Source organism: Topomyia yanbarensis, chromosome 1 (assembly GCF_030247195.1).
Source record: "Topomyia yanbarensis strain Yona2022 chromosome 1, ASM3024719v1, whole genome shotgun sequence".
NCBI classification, from domain to species: Eukaryota; Metazoa; Arthropoda; class Insecta; order Diptera; family Culicidae; genus Topomyia; species Topomyia yanbarensis.
Window position 1 is genome coordinate 178918835 of NC_080670.1, and position 8854 is coordinate 178927688.

Consider the following 8854-nt stretch of genomic DNA (forward strand, 5'->3'; position numbering starts at 1 on the left):
CCTTGGTCGGGTAGATTAGAACCCCAGTTAGGAAGGATTTTTGGTAATCAATAGGATCAAAATATAAATTTAAATGATTAAATCAACTGAAGGAAACTGCCCACAATTTAATTGATTAAAGAAAATTGTCTACAAATCGAATGAAAACACTGATTACTAATATCTTCTAATTTTCCTTCAAATCGCCAGTCGCCGTGCATGTGTCGTTCACCGTGCAGTTTCAAAATCACGAAATTTAAAGAACTAGCTCCCTAAATCCATCGGAGAGATCCAGATCCCAAATCCTTTCGTTTCATCGTTTTATTGAAACATTCCAACTAAAGTTGAATCAAAATTTTAAATACACCGTAAGTTGATCATATAACGTGCACTGGTGCCAAACAAATGTCCTCAACTACTTATTCTCGTTTTGTTGGTAATAGTTTTATATTATTTCTAAATTGTGACGTATTTAGATAGGTATTTTTACGGTGACTATGAGGGCGGTTTTCATTTTGATAAAAAAAACAGGATTTGAAGTCACGTCAAATCCACCTAAACGCACGGTAACTGGGGACTTGACGGTACGTGAAATTTGTTAAATGTATTACCAAAAGAACTAGAAGGTCTACCTTCTGATGTCGCAAAAAGCAGAAGCAAAAAAAATTGCTACGCTATAGCAGGCTACAGGCACCAGTGAATCAAGCTAGCTATTGTTCTATATCAGTGCACATACAAATTGTATCGTTGCCCCCGGCTGCGGAGTAAAATGAGTTTGCCAAATGAAGCAAAAGTGCCTGTGCTACGGGATAACACGAACAGTTAAGGAAGTGGAACAATTAGATAAAGTGAAAATGGAGCTTAATCTCGCTGAAGTTACCTACATTCAGCTACATCACGTAAAAACTGTGTTTTGATCACGTTTAGAAGCTTAGCACAGGCCGAAAACTTTATTGCAAAGAACAACATGCAACACGAGGTCGAATTTAATAACACCAGAATCAAGATCCCCGTGCATATGGAAAACGACATGGTGGACGTGCGTATCCATGATTTGGCCCCGCGCACGAAGGAGGATTTCATCAAACAAATCATGTCGCAATATGGAGAAGTAGAATCTATTACGAATGACACCTGGAGAAATTTTTTCTCCGGCATTCCCAATGGCGTTCGTATTGTGAGAATGCGAGTGACTAAACCAATACCTTCTTACATGACTATCGAATGCAAATCACCGAAGGATGGCATGACCTATAAGCAAACAACGCTAATTACATATCCCGGGCAGACCCCAACATGCCAATTCTGTAACTATACAGCCTACTACGGAAAAACATGCGCCGAAGCAACTAGTCAAAACTCATCTACTACAGCCAACTCTAACAAGCAGCCAGCGATACCTTCAGATAAACCTAAAACAACGATCCAATTACCCAATAATGCAGGTGCAACGACCACGACAACCGCTCCCAAACCAACAACTAGCATCGCCAATAAAGAAGCAAATACCGATGAAGACGGATATACAACAGCGACCCATAAGAACAAGAAACAAATAAGAACCTCTGATCGTGAACAGGAAGAAAGCAGTACCGATGACGACATGGACGGGAACGATAACGCGAGAGAAGGCAGACTGAATGACCACCAAGCGGCCTCACCGCCAAGGAAAAAGATCTCAACACGCAGCAGCAAACTGCGTCAACAAGATCTGGCAGACCGACATTCTTAGAATTTTTTTATTTTTACTTATTGTAAAAAAAATTAAAAGACCCACGGATCAGTTGTGCTAACGCATTGAGCCGTTTCAAATAAAATTTTAGATTGAAAAAAAAAGAAATATTATAAATATGAACAAGCTCAATAATTTCAGCATCTCTTTATTCCGACATATGGACGGGTATACATCGCACTTACTTCACCTCTGTCGAAGAGTAACGTAGGTGTAAGGCCAACTTTCTTTGATGATTTCTGTTGTTCTGTAGTTGAGTGCCCAGAAAATATAGAACAGCTGCTCTTGGGTCGATTTCAATTTATTTATTATTTTTTCTCTCTTTTTCTTCGTGATCTCTGCTCATCTCTCTCATTTTATTCCATAACGAACACAAATAAAACGAAAACATGAAATCGAAACATTAATCCCAATTTATTGACTGTAGACTCAACTAGTTACAACATTTTAGTCGCTCTCCGTGATAGGCTACTGATGTTTGTTCACTGTATCGTCACGTCGTTTTTAGACTTACATGGACATTAATTGGAAACCATCGAAAGAGACAGAAATGCTGCTGCTTACAACATTAAGTTTATTACGATTGATTGACTAATATGTGGTTTAGCATCTATTGACATCCGTTGAAAAGTAAGGATAAAATCACAACAGATAGTCCTACCGCTACTATGTACGTTTCTGTATGTGAACAACAATTCTTGGGTTGATGAACACCTCAGAAAAACCGCTGTTTTACCACTTTTTGGCTTGTTTATTTTTTGGCATTTTTCTTGCTTATTGTTCGATTGTTTGAAATATCACTACTTTGCGGACTAATAATGTTTAAATACGGACCGCATTCTCCGCATAAAATGAAATTGAATGTCAACAGAAATACTATTGCATTAAAATGACGCGAAAACAAAAACTGTCTTCTCGACTATATTGTCATCAACTAACGGAAATGTTTTTGTCTAGCACGCTTGAGTGAGATGCCTGATGTTTCTACTAAGCGTACAGTGCACTAACCTATTACAGAAATTCAATCTGCTTATGCTTTAACTAACTTTATTCTGGCTAATATATAACATAATATCTGAGTTTTGTTAGACACAACCACTAGCGATAAAGTTCTCATTTTGGGACAGTTTTTGAGCTCACTTTTCTATAAAACTTCTGCAATTTTATTATATATTTCGTTTATTTTATTCGGTTCAATGCATTAGCTAAATGAAGCCTTGTGTCTTCAATATATTTCCATGATGTGAACAATGAAAGTGATAAAACGTAAATGGTTGTCCTACAGATCTCGTGCGAACAACTAGCGATTGCATGTGGAGAACTATTTACTAGGCTGAGAAATATTTTTCCTAACCAACAGTGTCGCGGTGGTGTTCATTTCTATCTCGTACACTTCCTTATCATCATAGTGGTTACTGCCATGTCCATGTTCGCGAATTTCTGACGGGTCACGAGTGTCGACTTCCTCAATGATGGTGCCGACCGTTGATTTTGAGATACTAGACGCAGTTTTTGCCGTCAATATTATCCGAACAGCAGCCAAAATTTGGCAAATGTTTGTTTTTCAGGAAATGGTTTTGGAGACTATGTATATGCAAAGATATAATGTGTAAAATAATACTATCGCATTCAGTTTTTACGTGCAGGGTCAGGTTGGAGGAAATATGTCTGTTCACCTAGATTTTCACCACAAAAACACCATTTAATATACTTCCTAGATGTGTCCTTTATAATGAATACCATTTTTTTCCAAATGTGACAGGAATCTTTTAATAGCCACGGTGCAAGTAAGTGGTATCAGATCTTGTAGCCGAGCATTGATTTTCTCATCGTCCATATATATGAGGATCAACCACATGTTACAAGTTGTTATGCAAAATGACTGGTTTCGTCTGGGCTAATTTGTTAAATGGCATCAGCACTGAACGCCTGACATGGTTAAACTCGTTAAAGGCGATGTTCGTAAGCATAACCTCCATAATCACCTTCAGCAAATATTTCACATCATTAATGTTGCTCCAGCCAAATACGGAGGCTATTGACTTCAGGTCTTTTCGCATAAGATCGATCTTATGCGAAAAGACCTGAAGTCAATAGCCTCCGTATTTGGCTGGAGCACTACTTCTTGCTTCTGCGACTCAATCATTCGACAGATCCCCACAGCAAGAATTAAAGTAACAGTTTCGTTTGTCTTCCGACGAGTCACACAATATGAAGGGAACTGTTTTATCACACTCAGCATACTGAGTAGATATCCTGACCGCTGTCTTCGGTGGTTCGAAATAGCAATCTTCCTCACAATTCTCGCATTAATTTGTTGAAACCAAACAAGATACAATTTTTTTAAGAGTCACCGAAAAACATGTTGTTTCTAAAATTTATTTTTGAAAATTTTCGGGGGGGGCTTTAGCCCCCTAGCCCCCCCTCTGGCTACGTGCCTGACCAGCAAGTCGACATAAAAATGACTTTTACTGTGAGCCGTGTTTACAAACATTGCTTCACAGCTTAATGGCAGTGTTGGTAAATACGGCTCACAGTAAAAGTCATGTTATGTCGACTTCGTCAGCGTGCACAGTCTAATGCATTTTAACTAGGGTAGACGAGCCCTTATTCATCTCATTAGTCGGGATATCACACTCTTTCGCGGATAACTCGGCTTTCGGTGATTGGAATGCTCTTAAATCGGTATCAACATCTTTGCTTCGTTCCTAGGAAGTAGTACAATAAAAAATCTCGCCTGGAAAATGTAAAATACTTCCGTTTGAGCGAAGCGAAAAGTCGAGTACAACGCACCCTTATTCGTCCTACCATTTGAGCCAATGCGTTGAATAGAGAGAGCAGATACTGCTCTAACTAATGTGTTCAAATGGGTAGGATGAATAGAAGTTCTAAGATGAATTAGGACACGGTAACCCTACAAAAACTTTAAAATGATTTTTGATTGATTTTCTACGAAACTGTTAACACATTCTGGTTTGACACTATCGACCATACTTGACAGCTCTTTCCACCACAGGGGTCAGTACATTTGACAGGTATCCCAGTAAAAAGATAGGGATCAAGATGGTTGAATGGAAGGTGGTAGCCCTGGTAATTATTCTTCACAAAATAGTTTTTAATAAAATTTACGAATAGAAGATTTAAAAAAAAATGACTGCATCAAAAAACTTGGCTTTATCTTATTAATTATCCAATTGTTATGGTATCATTACGTAAGAGTGATATTTTTATTTGCAAGTACACGTTTTAGATTTTTCATTTAAAAAATTAAGTAATATTTTCAATCTACCACTTTTGCTATTATTTAATTATTTTTTTTTGCAATTCAATCGATGATAAAAGTATCTTACTTTGTCTGAAACTAGAGGGTTTCTCATTTAGAATCAGCCATACTTCAGATAGATAATTTTTTTAAATCAATCGAAACTGGTCTATTCTTCCTTCTTCGTTACGAGCGGTTATTAGACAATGAGGAGATTGTGGTTATGTAATGCGAAAAGCGACGTCGGCTCCCGTTGGTAACACACCTTTGAAAAATGTGGAACCAGCGGCTAAACCAGGAATATTGTGTCACATTTGCACAGGTGTTTTCGTCGATGTTGTTGATTTTGTTACTGCCGTTGTACTGGTTTCACCCGGCACGGGTAGCATTCGTCCTCCTGAGTACTATACTATATGACTATATGCCGATTCGGTGTTGTATGTTCCGTAATTTCATCAAGAACCATTTCAGTTTTTAAAAGCCAATTTGGAATCCTCATAAATATGCTTTGAACTGCTTTTTATATACGAGGTGAAAAATAGATTTGTTCCAGTACCAGGAGAAACTGGAAGTACTCCGGAGAAAATCGTTCCTGTACTCTCTTCTTCTTTCTTCTTCTGGTAGCAAACCGGAGTAGAGAGGAGCAAGTATTTTTGGCTTCTGTTTGCTCCGGAGTAACTTCCGTGTACTGGACCAAACCTAATGTTGTAAGCGGCTGTCATCGCGAATAACGATGACATTTATATTCACCACTTTTCTTCGTTTACGCTTGCAACATTTCCAAATTAACAATTGTTTTATTGTAAACAGATATTTTTAATAGTAGATCATGTAACCCGTCAGGGTAACAATTTAGCACTGGGTGGAAATATACCCTTTTTTGCCTATACACTCCGTAGAGTGCATTTGTTTACTTAATGTTATGCTCACCGCTGTTCGATACCGTTCACATTTAGTTTGTAAATGTTTGTATAGTTTCGCGTTTGTGAACGGTTTTGTGCGTACAGATAGGTGTAGAAATTTTTTTGTGTTTGTGAATTAGTAGCATAGGGTTTAGCTAGGCTACCGCTCTCCTCTTGCGAAAATACTAGTGCTCTGGTTATGTTGCTCATGGGTAAAAGCTATGCGATAAGGCGGATTGTGTTTGTGATAGTCGAGTGCGGAAGGCGGCCATCGACTTTAGGCCAGATAGTGACGGACCACAGCCAGGAACAGACGTCCCAAATTTGTTTCTTTTTTCGGGACAGTTTCCCGCCACCGTAACTCTTTTCAGTGCGCGCGTGCGACGGCAAATTAAATCTGTCAATAGTGTCGCTGTGTGGTCCGGGCATTCGTGAAAAGTCCTGGTGTAGGGTCGCCAAAACGGGAAGCTAACCGCCAAGGAGCCACTCGCTTCCCCGGCCCAATAAAAAAGGACCCAAATGACACCAGTACCGTTCTCACTGTGGAGGATCAACCGAACGAGCCTAGCTCTCCTCCACAGTTAATCGACAAGGAGAACGAAGGTGACTGCAGTGCCTACCTGGGCCATTCACGGGGAGTGATTATTCGCCCCGTCACTAGGGAGATTCCAAAAAAAGAGCAAAGCTCACCTCCCTAGCTAATTATCAAGGACCGCTGCCGGAGCAGCCCTCTAAATTCGGGAGAACTTGACCTTGGTGTTCCCGGCAGGTCGTACGCAGCAGAGGCCATCCGCCAGCGACAGCAGAGCATCCAGCGTCAACCGCAAAGGAGAACCGGAAAATATAATGTCGGTAAATTTAATTTATTTATTTTTTCCCTTTTTGTTTGTTGTGTAACGAAAATCCGAAATTCCGGTAGAAGCACCTAGATATCGGTTTCAAGAAAACTTTCGACGTCGGTAATTTTTTTCCGTTGGAGTGGGCTAGGTCCATCGCCGGGGACTAGTTCGAGTAGATCGTGAAGGAGCACCGGCAAATGGTCATCGGGCGCCTGTGAACTGGAAGTCACCCTCTACCCAAAATCGCAAGAACAATCTCGACCTCTTCACGGGTAGCATCGGTTTAGGAAGATCTTCCACTACCGGGGAACTGTTCCGGCCGAGGTCGTTGAGATTTTTCTGAGGTGAAAAAATCTATGATCACGTCTTCCTTCGGAAGGGAAGTAAAGCCGTTGGTCCCCGGTCCATGAAATTGGTGGATCGATATCTAGTCCAGGTAGTGGAATCACCTCTCTGGCGTCGGTAAAGAAAAAGTAGATCCAACTTCTATACTCAAACAAAAATATCCTCCTCCCGTGATACTTGTGGAGCGCGCAGTAGTATATACGGCCTCTACCAAAAGCAAGTATCGGATCCTTCTCTTTCCTTCCGCGTAGATACGTTCGGGCCTGGCCGGCGCGGGATTGATAAAAGAGAAACATTAGGACTACCAGAAGTTGCACATTGAAAGATGTTTCGCTACCCCCAAGCATAATTATCTACAGATTCCCTGTGCAACTTCAGCTAGTCCCGATCGATAAGGGAGTAGCAGCCAGGGGTGGTCGCACAAGCTCAAGTATAAATACGCTTCGCATTTGAGTACCGCAGAAACCCAGTCTGCTTCCTCATCTCTTGCAGATAAGAACTCAAAAAGCGCACAGCTTGCAGCACAGCATACAAACAAAAAGTACTACCCGCAACACGTCGCTCAAAAGTGTACGTGTGTGACATATAGACTCAGCAAAGTTTCCGAATCCCCCTCAATTATGAGTGAAATGAGTAAATCACAAATTAAATTTCGCCCATTACGGGAGGACAAAACCTAGATTGACTTTTCACAAACCTGTCCTAGACCTACAGTGCGCGAGGTCGGAACAGTTGACCAAGGTGAAAATGGAACCTGTTCTTACCGGAAGTTTCACGCATACAGCTACATCATACGAGACTAGTAGTAATAACGATCAACTCTTTAGCCGAGGCAGAAAGCTTCGTAGCGAAAAAAACAACATGCAACAGGACGTTGAATATGAAAACGTCCCCCGTGTATATGGACCTTGATCTAGCGGAAATTCGCCTACATGATTTGACATCTTGTACTAGAACGGATTATATCCACCGATTCATGTCGAAGTATGGAGAAGTGAAATCCTTCACCAACGACATTTGCGGATTTTTTCCCCTAGCATTCTTAACAGCGAGCGTCTCCATATTGATGCTCAGATCCGCAGGACCTACATGGATGACGGCACTGCAGATGATGAGGAACAGACCTCGACTGAACAGTAGGCTCAGGTTGATAGCCATGCGGGTGTCTAGCGAGTATCGAACTCTCTTGTTAGATGCAGCCTACGTGATAGCTGGAACGATTCCTAAAAAACTTCTACTCGAAGAAGCTAGCGAGTGCTATAGGGATCGAGGCACAAGAGGAGTCCGTAAACGAGCCCGAACTGATACCTTAAGCAAGTAGCAACATCAGTGGGATAACGCTGTAAATGGTAGATGGACCCATCGACGGATTCCATGCCTTTCGGTGAGGGTGAACAGAGAACACGATGCAGTTAACTTACACATGACGCAGTTCTTGCTTGGTTATGGCTGTTACAAGAAGTATCTGAACAGGTTCGGCCACGCCAGATCACTGTGCGGTGATGCAGAGAAAACGCCTGAGCACATGTGCCCACGATTCGAGAACCATTGTTAGTAAGGACGTCTACATGAACAAGGAATGTGTGCGGACGACGAAGATGACGAGGGGCGCAATGACCAGCAACGTAGCAGTACAGGGCTTCGGGTCATCGAGGTACTGATAAACCGAAAGTCACACTACAACCGGAATCGTCAGACCACGACTTGGAACTCGACAAGTCAGTCTGCTGAAGAGAGATAAAGCCGACCGAAGGAGGCTAGATACACCGCCAGGGACTGGACTGAGCGCACGTTT